Genomic DNA, 15,189 nt, shown 5'->3' with positions numbered 1-15,189 from the left:
TAACCCCTCTTGTTCGGTATATCATGGGTAGAAGAATCGACACCACACAGGCACAGTCAGGTTCATGGCGTTTACTGACAGAAAAAGCTGATGGTTACTTCCTTCGCCAACACACAGCTCCTGCCCCCGGTCACACAGCGGACAAACACAGAAGGGGCAGCGAACACATTTGATCGTATAGTGGGTTTTTTCTACAATAAATATATTTAAAAACAATAATCCATTAATTATGTTATTATATTAACAACGACAACAACAACAACCATGAACCTATTCTAAACAGAGAAAAGAAAATACACACACATACACGTTTACATGCGTTAACATGCCGAGGCCAAACAAAACGATACTTTGTAGTGTACACAAAATGTAAACATACCTGACAGAAAAAACTGATGGTTACTTCCTTCGCCAACACACAGCTCCTGCCCCCTGAACATTACATAAAATACGATAAATAAACCTAAATAAACTGAAACCATATGAAATGAACGGTGAACAGCTGACCGTTACAGTAGGACTGACTGTAACGGCTGAAATGATAAACATTGATATAACACACAAAATAAAAGATGACAACACTTAAAAACCATTACAAAATGTGACAAAATCAATCCCAAAACGTATTATGTAAAGTTTTTCCTCCAATTTTGATTAAAAAAATGATAATCAATAAAAACACACGGAGCTGTTTACAGTACGTACCGGTCACACAGCGGACAAACACAGAAGGGGACGAGCGAACGCTTTACCGTTGCTAAGCAACCACCAGCTGTCAAAATAAATAACATAAAAAGCCTCGCATGGAAATAAAATAAAAGCCAGCAGCACAATAACTTGCTTGACCAAACAAACAAACAAATTTTGACGAACTTCATATAGTAGGCTATTTACAACCCTGTTACAGATGGAAACAGTCGTCCATGGATCATGTTGCTGGGCTGCTCTTCACTTCACTGCAGCTTCATGACGCCATCTGGGCGATTCCACCAAAAGAGTGCCATTTCTGTCCCCAGCATATTAAATGTATAAAAACATGTAATAATATAATATAAATTGCATTTAATTAATAAACAAAGCACCATACACATGAATCACTGTAGAAATTAAAGATATATAATTTTTAATTACTATAAAAAGGCTTTCAAAGCACTGAAACATAGCCTTTGTTGCATGTCCCCAGAGCCAAACGCTATAGTTTACCACAATGCATTATGAATAAAATCCTTCTAAAATCTCATTTTTTTGCATATTAGTGTGACTTTATATTATATCTACACTTATATAACATTTTTTAAATTAAAACCTAATTATATTTTGGCTAAAATTCACATTTTAGTCCCGTCCCCAGGTTTTCACTCAGTGCTGTTACCCGGACACATTCTACACTCTAAAAGTTTTGGAACATTCCACCAGTGACATGTTCTGCAGGAAGTGACATCATTTAGGTCTTTTGAAAGTCATGGGAAGACCAAAATTAAATTCTGTAATTTATTTTTCCTGAAATTGAATGATATTGTAGCTATGTCAGGGTCCGTCACTCTTAAAACTCATTCCTGTTACCTAAATTATCTCTAGACAGTGTTTGTTGATATCAAAAGTAAAATATTCAGTTAAATCCTAAGAATGTGCTCTGTGTGCTCAAGCTATTAGTATAGATGCTATTTGGCTAGATTTCACACAATTGCTGATTTTATGCTAAAAACTCATTGCTGTTACCCTCATTGCTGTTACTTTTTCTTCAAAAATGCAATGATAAAAGAAGCAAAAAATTAAATAAAGTAACCTGAGATTGACCAGTACTCATTTTGAATGAGTAAATGTGTATATTAAAAAATTCTATACTGAAATGGAATGAAAAATGAAGTTTAATTTTTAAGAGTTACAATGAGCAAATGGCACTCTTTTGGCGGAATGACCCATCTAGTGGACTGATAGTAGAAGTACAGCAGCTGATGGCAGCTTCCTCTTCCTCACTGCTGTGTGACTGCATTCAGCTGACACTGATATGAAGCAGAGAAGAAGAGCCAATCAGTGGAGGAGCAGCTGGAGACATGATGGACATGTGAGCTGCTGTGCACATGAATGATGTGTGTTTCCTCTGCAGGTGAAGCTACAAAGTGTGTGTGAGCTGATGTGGATGTGACCTCAGCAGCATGGATCAGTGTGAGGACAGAGAGGAGGGAGCCCCTCCCTCTAAAACCACTCTGTGTGGGGGACATCAGGGCCAGACCAGAGGTCAAAGGTCAGAATTAAAACTGTCAGACTTTTCTCTCTAAAAGTCACTTGTTGTATTTATTAAAAGATTCAAGATATTTTTCATCAGTTTTTCTCCAACGTGCAGATTTATCAGTTGTGTTGTTGTTTCAGGATCCAGCAGCAGAGACCAGACTCTCCTGAACCCAGCTGTCTGTCTTTAAAGAGCGACCGGTCAAAAGGAAGGCTCATTGAATTTAAAGGAGGACGTGGATCAGCTGATCAGATGTAAGCTGTAACTGACAGTCAGACTCAGGTTGTTGTAGAAAGGTCACAGAGTAAGGAAACAAATCAAGTGTAGAAACTCAATGTCCTCACTGTTTCGTGTGTTTGGACTTGAAGCTTTAATAAACTCTCAGTGATATCATCACAGGTAACTTCTTGCATTCACTCAGCTCGTGCAGCAGCAACAACTAACACAGACTGTAAACACAACATGACTTCCTCAGTCTCTTAAAGGGATACTACCTAATTCTAACAACACTACATCAAGCATTGTTGTTTTATTTCGGTTCATGTTTTTGCTGTGTCCATTTTCTTTTTTCTTTCTTTTTTTTAACATCAGTTGTGTTGTTGTTTCAGGATCCAGCAGCAGAGACCAGACTCTCCTGAACCCAGCTGTCTGTCTTTAAAGAGCGACCGGTCAATGGGAAAGCTCATTGAATTTAAAGGAGGACGTGGATCAGCTGATCAGATGTAAGCTGTAACTGACAGTCAGACTCAGGTTATTGTAGAAATTAACCAGTTTGTATGACGTGTTGTTGGACCAGGTCTGAAATCAAAGTGTCTCTGTTGTGAACGTCCTCAGGGGACATATTAAGTCCATCTTGCATTATCTCTCTGTACTGATGTTCACTTGACACTGATTCCTCCACAGAGTGGACCAGGAGAGCTCAGAGGTTCCCAGTGGTCAGTCTGCCCAGCAGCATCAAACACACCTGGACTCCATGTTTATGGTGGGTACATGTCCAACAGCTGCTGTTACATCTGTTGTGTTCGCAATCATCTCCATGCTGCACTTTGATACCAGTGGATTGTCAGTTTGTCAGGTTTTAGTTTGATGCTGTCACTCATAGAGTTTCTGTTCCAGCTGCTGGAGGAGAACATGGTCACTTTTGTGAAGAACGAGCTGAAGAAGATCCACAAGTTTCTGAGTCCAGATTACCCAAAATGCTCAGGGAGTCAGAGGGAGGATGAGGAGGTGGTGGACGGTGAGGATGAAGAGCAGAGGAGCATCAGAGAGGCGTTAGTGAAGATCACAGTGAAGCTACTGAGGAGCAGGAAGCAGGAGGAGCTGGCTGAGCGTCTGCAGAGCAGTAAGGGGATTTCTGTAAAGATTCAACATGATGGACAAATGACGTTCACTGATATCAACACATGGAGGGAAACATGTTCATAAAGTCGTTATTTAGAGGAATAATCATGTTATATTTTCTTATTGGTCTGATATCTTGTGTTTTCATTCAGAACATTTTGCTCCAGTTTTTCGACGTAAACTCAAATCTGCCCTGAAGAAGAAGTTCCAGTGTGTGTTTGAGGGGATCTCTAAAGCAGGAAACCAAACCCTTCTGAACCAGATCTACACAGAGCTCTACATCACAGAGGGAGGGGCTGGAGAGGTCAATGCTGAACATGAGGTCAGACAGATTGAAACAGCTTCAAGGAAACCAGACAGACCAGAAACAACCATCAGACAAGAAGACATCTTTAAAGCCCCACCTGGAAGAGACCGACCAATCAGAACAATGATGACAAAGGGAGTGGCTGGCATTGGGAAAACAGTCTTAACACAGAAGTTCACTCTGGACTGGGCTGAAGACAAAACCAACCAGGACATACACTTCACATTTCCCTTCACCTTCAGAGAGCTGAATGTGCTGAAAGAGAAAAAGTTCAGCTTGGTGGAACTTGTTCATCACTTCTTCTCTGAAACCAAAGAAGCAGGAATCTGCAGCTTTGATCAGTTCCAGGTCGTCTTCATCTTTGACGGTCTGGACGAGTGTCGACTTCCTCTGGACTTCCACAACACTGAGATCCTGACTGATGTGACAGAGTCCACCTCAGTGGACGTGCTGCTGACCAACCTCATCAGGGGGAACCTGCTTCCCTCTGCTCGCCTCTGGATAACCACACGACCTGCAGCAGCCAATCAGATCCCTCCTGAGTGTGTTGACATGGTGACAGAGGTCAGAGGGTTCACTGACCCACAGAAGGAGGAGTACTTCAGGAAGAGGTTCAGAGATGAGGAGCAGGCCAGAGAGATCATCTCCCACATCAAGACATCACGAAGCCTCCACATCATGTGCCACATCCCAGTCTTCTGCTGGATCACTGCTACAGTTCTGGAGGAACTGTTGAAGACCAGAAGGAGAGGAGAGCTGCCCAAGACCCTGACTGAGATGTACATCCACTTCCTGGTAGTTTATCTAAAACTGAAGAAGGTCAAGTATGATGGAGGAGCTGAGACAGATCCACACTGGAGTAAAAAGAACAGGAAGATGATTGAGTCTCTGGGAAAACTGGCTTTTGAGGAGCTGCAGAAAGGAAATCTGATCTTCTATGAATCAGACCTGACAGAGTGTGGCATCGATATCAGAGCAGCCTCAGTGTACTCAGGAGTGTTCACACAGATCTTTAAAGAGGAGAGAGGCCTGTACCAGGACAAGGTGTTCTGCTTCGTCCATCTGAGTGTTCAGGAGTTTCTGGCTGCTCTTCATGTCCATCTGACCTTCATCAACTCTGGACTCAACCTGATATCACAGCAACAAACAACATCTCGGTGGTCGATTAGAGACACATCTACACCTTTCTACCAGAGCGCTGTGGACGAGGCCTTACAGAGTCCAAATGGACACCTGGACTTGTTCCTCCGCTTCCTCCTGGGTCTTTCACTGAAGACCAATCAGACTCTCCTACGAGGTCTGATGACTCAGATAGGAAGTGACTCACGGTCCAATCAGAAAACAGTCCAGTACATCAAGAAGAAGATTGAAGAGACTCCCTCTGCAGAGAAAAGCATCAACCTGTTCCACTGTCTGAATGAACTGAATGATCGTTCTCTAGTCGAGGAGATCCAACAGTCCCTGAGATCAGGACGTCTCTCCACAGATAAACTGTCTCCTGCTCAATGGTCGGCTCTGGTCTTCATCTTACTGTCATCAGGAGAAGATCTGGATGAGTTTGACCTGAGGAAATACGCTGCTTCAGAGGAGGCTCTTCTGAGGCTGCTGCCAGTGGTCAAAGCCTCTAACAAAGCTCTGTAAGTGTAGAGATAGTTGGATTTATTCATCATTGTATAAAAACACTTCTGTCTTTTCAACAGGACAGAAAATAAATCCCTTTCTTCTTTAATTCCTCATGATCATCTCTTCAGACTGGGCGACTGTAACCTCTCAGAGAGAAGCTGTGAAGCTCTGTCCTCAGTCCTCAGCTCCCAGTCCTCTAGTCTGAGAGACCTGGACCTGAGTAACAACGAACTGAAGGACTCAGGAGTGAAGCTGCTGTCTGGTGGACTGGAGAGTCCACACTGTAGACTGGAGACTATCAGGTGAGGATACATCCAGCTGTTTATCTGATGATACTTGAACACACCTCCAGGTGTTGACAGTGGTTTCCTGTGTGTTGTTGTGTGTGTTCAGTCTGTCAGGATGTCTGGTCACAGAGGAAGGCTTTGCTTCTCTGGCCTCAGCTCTGAGCTCCAACCCCTCCCATCTGAGAGAGTTGGACCTGAGCTACAATCATCCAGGAGCCTCAGGAGTGAAGCTGCTGTCTGCTGGACTGGAGGATCCAGACTGGAGACTGGACTCTCTCAGGTATGGAGAGGCTGCTGCAGCCACACACACTGTCTGATAGAGGAGGAGGAGCAGGAACATTTTCTATGGCCCCGTTCACACCTGGTCACACCTGGTATTAACATCTGTCTCAGGTGATTGATGCATTGATAACATCAGATCTGATCACTGAGACCATATCCAGAGGTGGTGTAGGCCACAGTGAAGCTCCGCCCACTCCACTGACATCCTCTGTCACAGTCTGACTCGTCCCAACACAGTTTATACTGAAGCCAAAATCTTTGAGTGTTTCCAACATGAGCTGTGCAGCTTCCATCAGTCACAGTGATGAACTACTGGGATCAGGAGTTTCTCCTCATGACTTCAGTGTCTCATCATGATTCACTGTGTCATATTCAGGAGAAGAGATCTTGCTTTTTCGCTCCGAAAAGGAAAAACCAATCAGATGCCTTCATGTCTGGTTCTGCCTATGCCCAATCAAGCTGCCATCTCTCTCTCACTCTCTCGCGTGCGCGATCAGAGTCTTCACCCACGTATGCGTAAAGGTGAAGGCGTGGCTTCAGAGAGAAGTCTGAGCTGTCAATCAGAAGAGAGTGAGTGTAGTGAACAGTGTAATAATCAGTGTTTGTGGCTGAATGTGTGTGTGATCAAACAGCTGTTTTCAGACTGTGTGTGTGCTGCTCAAACACGTCTGACTCCAGATCAGATGAAGCCACAAAGTGGGTCCTTATTGAAAGTCTCCATCAGCTGGAGCTTCACTTCCTGTCTGAGTCCATGTGCTCTGAGCTGAGCCTGGTTCTCTCTGCTCTACAGTTTCTCTGCTTCCTCTGGACTCTGACTTCAAGTCCAGTAAAAATGTGTGGACAGGTTTGATGGAGCTCAGGACTGGTCCTGAGGACGGCTGCTTTGTTCCACATGATGTGACTGATCTCAGTGAGTCAGTGTGTTGCAGCTTATCTGTGTGAAGAGCAGAGAAGAACAGAGTCATTGATCCTGAGACCCTGATCCGTCCTGTCACTGTGATCAGATGGTTTCTATTAGAGCTCCTTCATCCACTCACTGCTGCTGTGGCCATAGGCGTCTTTTACGCCGGGGACGCTGGGGACATGTCCCGACCACTTTTTGTCAAGAACAATTTTGTCCCCACCACAAGGAGGCAGGTAGCAAAGGGAGCATGCTTCATGCTGTCTCCGCGCCGGTAAAACATCGACTCCACTCGTCTGTACTCGGTTTTCCACACACACACAGGTCTGTCTCTAGCTTTGTACGTATAGATGTGTGTGTGTGTCTCATGTGCAGACGCAACTGACAAATATTTATAGACGGACAAGCAACAACTTCATTACCGGTAATCATCATTTTATTTTGAAAATTGACCGGATTCTCTCGCCTTTTCTGTGCCCGACTTCCTGTCTGTTACGAGCTGTTCTATCCAGCTTGACGCGGCTCGCGTGAAAAATAGAACAGACGCCGAACTGAAGCGCGGCAGTGGATTGTAGCCTACCGGATGAGACAGCATCCGATATATGCTTAATATGTTTGGGTGCAGGGGCGGATCTAGGTTCATGGGAGATCCGAGGCCTAGCCCAGAGGAAGGAAAGACAAAGATCTGCCTTTTTTTTTTGTCTTTGACTGTGATAGGCCTACTGGAAATTTCAACATATCAACGTCAGGTAGACAAAAGCATTGTCCTGAAGGGTCCACAAACAGGTGTTACATCATAAAAAAATAAAATATAAAACATGACCCACAGCATTACCCTTTAAAAAAAAAAGGTAAGAATCTGAATTTAAACTCAATTTGTCTGACTTACATTTACACAACTCACAAAAAGTTAGGGATATTTGATATGAATATCCCTATAAAAAAGTTCATGCTACAGTGATATTCTATCATGAGGCCTTTTAAGTAGAAGGATGCAATTGTCATTTCTTTATCTCAAACAAAAGCTAACAACAGTGGTGGTTATAGCCCAACAAAAATCTCAATGTCTCAATAACTTTGTGTTTTCTTGGTCTCATGAGAGGAGAGGAGAGGGAGAGAGAAGAAGATACAAATTGTCATTGAACCAGAACATTACAACTGAACCACTAAATCAGACGGTGCTTGTGATTTTTGTACTGTAGTTAATCACCTTGGTAGAGAACAGCATGTTATTCAATAAGGACTGAAACATTGAACAATTGGACATGTGCATTCAAACGTTTAGAGAAGGTTAAATTAAGTTCACCTGTAAAGGTTATAGTGCATTTTAGGTGCATTCTGAAATTTAACCCAAAAGCCAAACATCCCTAACTTTTTGTGAGTAGTGCATCTCATATAATGCATAGATCTATGTGATATGCAGCCTGCCTGGCTCCATACAGCAGCCTGGCACCTGGTATAGTGGCTGCATCTGACAGCTCAGTGTGACGTAGGCTACGGCCGACGGCCTTCATGGGAGGCAGGCTTTTATCTGAGGGAAGCCTTTATTTTTAAATCCCTCCTTTTATTTTTACACATAGCGACCAAGCTCGTCGTTCATTAGCTCATCTTCTTCATGTGCTTTTCTCCTCGCTGCGCTGTCGGACCTGAGTCTCTGTCTCCGTTACGCTGTATCGCTTCAATCCCATTCAAGTCGCATTTTTACAGCGTGCGCTGCGGTCCGTCTTCGGTCCATGAATCTATTATAATACGTCCATGCTGCTCGGTCCCGAGCAGCTCCGGACACAAAGCAGAGACCCAGATCCGACAGTGCAAAGCTGTCCCTCTCTGAAGCAGAGGACGAGGCTTCACTCCCGTCAGTCTTCACAGACAGCCCACACATTAGTTTTTTTTGTTTGTTTGTTTGTTTGTTTGTTTGTTTGTTTTTTTGACCCGGCTTGTATTTGATGTAATAATGCGGTATGCTATTATAAAGTAACTTCAAATCACATAATCACTGCTAAGTGTGCGTCTCTCCCCCGACCCTCCCAATAAAAATCCCCCCTCTCAATAAACAGGTCCGACGTCCATGAGGCGACACTTCAGACTGGTGCGGTCAGCGGAGGGGGACTGACATAAACCACGTTGAGATTTTTTTTGCCCCTATTATAAAACATTCGGGGCTTTGGTAAAAACATCCGGGGCTTGAGCCCAAGTAGCCATCCCCTAACCCCGCCCCTGTTTGGGTGCAAAGTCACTGTTAACGAAATCAACATCTAATTTGTCCCTTCAAAATAAAGTTTGTAACGTGTCTGTTTGGAGCAGCTGCTGACAGTGACAGTTCCTCATCACTAAACCTGAGCGACCATTCGATCCTTCCTCACTCTCATCGTGACGACGGGACAAAATCTTTGGGACATACAGTATATTCTGTGTTTTTCTCTATAACCGTCTCGTTTCAGTTTTTGCCGGTTGGCAATCATCTGGTGTGCACCCGCTGTTTCTCTCGCGCTTGCTCACTCACTCTCGATGTGCATAAAAGTTATAAAATAAAAAGGAAAAAACACAGATGCTAAAATTGAAATTACCTACTGTAGTGTAGTCTAACAATTCAATGACTTCAATTCAATTCTTCTTTTTTTTGCCGCGGTCCAGCGGAGAATTAGAAAAAAAAAAAAATGCCTGTGAGTCCAGCCGCATCGGGTCCAGGGTCCAGGCTTCAACACTGGTCAGACCTGGTCGGGTCTTTGCTCATTTATTTGCTCAAACTTGGAGCCAGACCCGGTCCACCAGGAGACCAGAGTCTGGTTGAGAACGGTAGTCTATGGCGGTCTGGGAGACGGTGTCAGGTGCGGTGGTACGGGGGGGGGGGGTTGTATATGGTCATTGTCCCCACCACTTTTCAAAGTAAACTGACGCCCTTGACTGTGGCTCCTGTGGAAACCTGCTCACAGCCTCATTCTTCAGCTTCCTCAGGAGTTTTCTTCAAACAAACACAAGTTGTGTTCACACTCAGTGTTTCTCACTAAACTCACTGTTTCACTGAGCTCTAACAAACGTGTCTTCTCCTGTGCCTTTCTTGGTGCATTGTGGGATATCTGGGCTGGTGAGCTCCACCTGTTGTGTCTTCATCTTCTTTGCTGTGACGTGTGTTTTGCAGCTTGAGAGTCAGAGAGTGAAAGTGTGTGTCTCACACTGAAGTGACATCACATGGAGAGAAAACACATGATGAAGTGTTTCCTCCTCGTCTCCTCCTGCTCTGTATCATCACTAGATAAAGACTCCAGCTCCTTCTTCTCTGTGCTCAGTGTTCATCCATACATACCAGCCTCCATGTGAACACAGTGATAAAACAGTGTGTGTGTGAGAGCCATGTAATGTCCATGTGTGCATGCTGACAGAGAACGTGCTGCTCTGACCCCCCTCCTCCTTTCAGGGTGCAGCCTGCTGGAGTCAGATTCTTGTCACCAGGTCCGAGGAAGTGTAAGTGTGTTTTTACTTTATTTTTACTTTTACTTATTTTTACTTTTTACTTTATTTTTACTACTTACTTTACTACTTTTACTACTTATTTAAAAAAAACTGTTAAAAATAACATGTTTCAGAAATATGACCTGGTGTAAATGTAATAAAACCACACGTAAAGGTGTATTACACATACATGTGCATAAGTATCTGCGTGTGTACATGTATGTGTGAAAATACATCAATTTATTTTATGTCACTTTTGTTGTAAACGTTGTTTGTTGATGTTTTTCTTCTTCTTCTTCTTCCATTTCTTCTTTGCTTGGATGTAGGTACTATCTAATTTGTGAATTAATTCTTTGTAACAAGGGGTAGACAATATAAGTTTGCTTCTTTCTGCCCCTTTCATTCAAGAGTTACAGTATTGTCATTGTTTATTTTATTTTTTGTTTTTATGCTCGATAAATGAATGAAATAAATAAATAAACTAAACTAACTAAACTTTGAGCTGCACATTCAACCATCTTCACACTGTCACATCACTGACGTCATGAGTCTTCATCAAACTGTCAATAACTGATCACATGATCAATAACTGCAGCTGTGTCTTGTTCTCTCCATCAGATTCCTGTCGACTCACAATCGACACAAACACAGTGAACACAAAGATCAAACTGTCTGACAACAACAGGAAGGCAACACGTGTGGTGGAGCATCAGTCATATCCTGATCATCCAGACAGATTTGACCGCTGGCCTCAGCTGCTGTGTTCAACTGGTCTGACTGGTCGCTGCTACTGGGAGGTCGAGTGGAGAGGAGACGTTGATATATCAGTGAGTTACAGAGGAATCAGCAGGAAAGGAGACAGAGGAGACTGTGTGTTTGGAGAGAACGATCAGTCCTGGAGTCTGAACTGCTTTGATGGTGGTTACTACGTCTGTCACAATGGCAAACAGACAGACGTCACCACCTCCTCCTCCTCCTCCTCCTCCTCCTCCTCCTCCTCCTCCTCCTCTGTCTCTAACAGAGTAGCAGTGTATGTGGACTGTCCTGCTGGCTCTCTGTCCTTCTACAGAGTCTCCTCTGACTCACTGATCCACCTCTACACCTTCAACACCACCTTCACTCAACCTCTGTATCCTGGGTTTGGATTCCCCTGGTACAAACCTGGTTCCTCAGTGTCTCTGTGTTGAGTGAATCAGAGTCTCCTCCTGTCACAGAAACCTTCTCACTGTTGAACAGACAGTTCAGTCTCTACATGTCTGTCTCTGTCTCTCACTCACGTTTTCACATTCATGGATTGAATCAGTTGATTTTTTAAACTCTTCTCAATGATTCTTGTAAACTTCTTCCTCTTCCTTTAAAGATGGAAGCGTCGATTATTACAGGACAAAAACCACGGTGACTTTTACTCAGCTGCTGATGAAGGACGAGGCCTAATATCACCAAGCTAAAAGTCTCTGAGCCGCCAGCGTCACTGAGGAGAAAAACACATTTTAAACAAATTCACTGTTCATGTTCAACTTTACAGGCTGTTTGTGAGCTGGTCACAGGTAAACAGACACAACAAGAAACACAACTGGAAACAAACATCATGTTGTAGAGACGCTGAATATAATGAATTACATGTGATTTATTTTTCTTTGTGGTTTTACTGAATCAAATAAAACAATTTGAATCAGTTTTATATGTAATGTGCATTTCCTGCAGCACAAAAACCATCAGCTACTAATCCTACCAGCTAATGATTTTTCTGTTACCATGACGCTGAATTCATGACGTTTGTAGATTTAAATTTATCTAGACTTTGAGACTGATTGTTTTTTATTATATATTTCTATAATTATTACCTAACTGCTCTTGGAAACTGGAGCCAATTAACACTCAGGACTTCATTTTCGTTTATTAGTGATCATTGTTTGGGATTTGATTGGCCGTGCACATTCCTGTTTGACGACACATGGTTGTCTGGTTTCAAGCTGACACAATAAAATATAAAATAAACATGAACTCATGTTGAAGACCATGTTTTTTTTTAGGACTGGCCTACACAGGCACCTTATCCCCCAAGGTGGGGGGGGGGGGGGGTTCTAGGATGAGTTTACCACAAGTAGTGTGTCTACTTGTTCTGTTATTGGTCAGTGTAGCCTAAACATTAACTTTATATTTTCAATATTTAAACTGTTTAACAATAAAATGTGAATTTAAAACATTATAGTTTCTGCAATCATGCAGTATTTATCAATAATACAGTGAAAATTAGAGGAAATGTGAAAATTTACTTTGCAAGTCGATTTTGGTGTGCACCCCTAAATTTTCTGCTTGAGCTCCTAAAATTTTAAGTTAGGGGCCACTGTGCTCCTAGTCAAAAAAGTTAGTCTGGAGCCCTGTTCAGTGTGTACAATAGTCTATAAACAGTATAAACTTTGTGTTTTTGCATGTAGCCACTCACCTCAGATCTATCTATCTCCAACTGTTTATTTTTGTAAAGAAGACAACTGATTCTCGGAGAAGACGGACTAGATTTTTTCCCCCGACTGGATGGATGAAGCTCCGACATGAGGTGGCGTGGTGGCGTTCAATTTCACGTTTTCAAGTAGGAGGTCGGGAAAGAGTTCCCAGTTCCGAGTTGTCCTGAACGCAGCATTAAAGCCACACGTCAGAAAAGCGGAAGTGAACTAAACAGTTGAGTGTTTCTGGGGGAACTTTAACAGACAGTTGCTGCTGCTGCTGCTGCTGCTGCTGCTGTTGTTGCTGTGGTGACGGGGTCGTTGTGTCCGTGAACAGGTAAAGATAAAGAAACTTTAACCTGTCGAGGCCGTGAAGGCGCCGCAGCTGACATGGTTTCCACGGTGCAGAACACGGACGTGAAGCAGGTAAGTTAAGAGAGACTCACCTGGGGCTGAGGCAGGTTATTATGGGCTGTCTCACACCCACAAACACAACGAGAGATCTGAATTTCACACATCTGCAGAAGAACTCCGACAGAAACCAGAGGAGTGAGGCTGTTTATCAGAGTTGTGCACCAGACTCCGTTTAAATAATCATGATTTTAAGTATAATAATGTTCTTTTTTGAAGCAAACATCAATTAAAGCTCATAGTTTGAGACGTGAGTGACTTGTGGTAAATTCGGCACAGAAATAAAATCCATGCAGCCACACGTTGCACTAAAATCCAAACTGATTCATCTTGCACAAGTTCCATCAGACCGGGAGAGATTAGAAAGTGATTAAATATTAAAATATAAATTCATAGATTATATAATGTACGCCGATTTGACGAGCGGGACCTAATTATTTCTAAACACCCTGTAGCATCCCCAGCTAAATGATGGTCGAACTCTCAAACTGATGGTTCACAATGTTTTATTCCTTGGACCGTTTCAATGTAAACACACCGTAAGAGCTATGAAAAGAAGAAAACAAAATACAGTTACCTTTACTCTTACTTGAAATGACCCTTTAACTGCCTTTATCACATAACAATCATGTAAGTTGACTCTCCTTTTATCTAATAAACTTATTGTAGACTCACAGGTTTTACTCCATGAATTATATTTTAACTGCTACGATTGATGTTACAGTCATGAAGGAAAATTCACATTTTAACTGAAAGACAACCTCCCATAGAGTGCAATATAAAACAATAATTAACATGACATTAGCATTTTTAACCGTTCGTTTTTAACCCACTAAACAGTTTTTAACCTTAGCAGACCTTATATAAACCAGACAAAATACATCCTGTTGCATTAATAAAACAACCTATGAGTTATCTTATAGCTTCATCTCACTTCAATACAGACCGACACGGCAGCTCGCCGATGCTAATAGTAGCTACCGCTAACCACAATACGTTCCACACATGAAAATATCCACGGCAACCAAACTCGAGCCGGACATAAATATAGCATGAAATGGTAACGAAACAAACCTTGTGCCCCTTATTAGCCAGGTGCTAGGGCGTTTCATGTGGGTTAGGCACACCTTGCTTGCTTTTAGCATTGAAGACACTCTTTTAGCCTTGCAGACACACTTTTCCTTCTGCCGGTAAAGTCCGAAGCACCGGATGTGTACGAGGTCTCGGCGAGACGCTTTCAAAATAAAAGCCCTGAATATCCGTCTGCTTAATATATAAAAAGTAAAAGCCTGGCTTTAAAGAATGTTAATGAATAAACATAAGAACACATTTATAGAAATACTATGCTCATATTAAAGGTCATTTACACTCCCACCAAATCATTACTGGTTTTTCATCCCCTTATTAGATGTAAAGCATGAATGATTTCTAAACCATGTGACCTTTAACCTTTAGTGCTTGAGTCAAAAATGTCCATAAACTCTTCATACTGTAAAGGATAGGTTGTGGAGTGAAGGGGGTGATTAAACAGTCTCTAGGAGCAGGATCAGCTTCTGCACTGGACGTTCAACGATGGATGGCTTGCCAGAACGCTGTCCCTCCTTTCCCATCTTCTGATCTCCAACACGAATCTTCACTCTCCTCACTAGTCCATCTTTATCAGTCACCGTCTCTACAACTTTAGCCAATTTCCACTCGTTGCGAGGTTGATCTTCTGTCTTTTCCATCACAATGTCACCGACTTTGAGGTTTCTCCTTGGAGTATGCCAGCGTTGTCTGGTGGCAATGTTGTACACATACTCTCTTCTCCACCGGCCCCAGAATTGCTCTGCAAGGTACTGAACACGGCGCCACCTCTTCCGAGCATACATATCCTCTCTGATGAATCTGCCAGGAGGTGGTAAGGCTGCAGT

At 42.8% G+C, this 15,189-nt stretch overlaps 1 pseudogene across 1 annotated transcript in view; it reads left to right on the top strand.

Moving 5' to 3' along the window:
- Positions 1–12,186, top strand: part of LOC146986453 (protein NLRC3-like) — a 63,707-nt pseudogene extending 51,521 nt beyond the window's left edge. The window contains exons 6-9 of the transcript XR_015036052.1: positions 5,630–5,803; positions 5,895–6,068; positions 10,387–10,433; positions 11,040–12,186. The product of XR_015036052.1 is annotated as a protein NLRC3-like (transcript). The remainder of the gene's footprint in view (positions 1–5,629; positions 5,804–5,894; positions 6,069–10,386; positions 10,434–11,039) is intronic.
- The last annotated feature ends 3,003 nt before the right edge of the window (positions 12,187–15,189 follow it).

Source organism: Trachurus japonicus, chromosome 6, assembly GCF_045865225.1.
Source record: "Trachurus japonicus isolate A0001 chromosome 6, Traja_1.0".
NCBI lineage: Eukaryota > Metazoa > Chordata > Actinopteri > Carangiformes > Carangidae > Trachurus > Trachurus japonicus.
The sequence above is the reverse complement of the archived record's forward strand: the minus strand, read 5'-3'. Positions and strand labels throughout refer to the sequence as shown.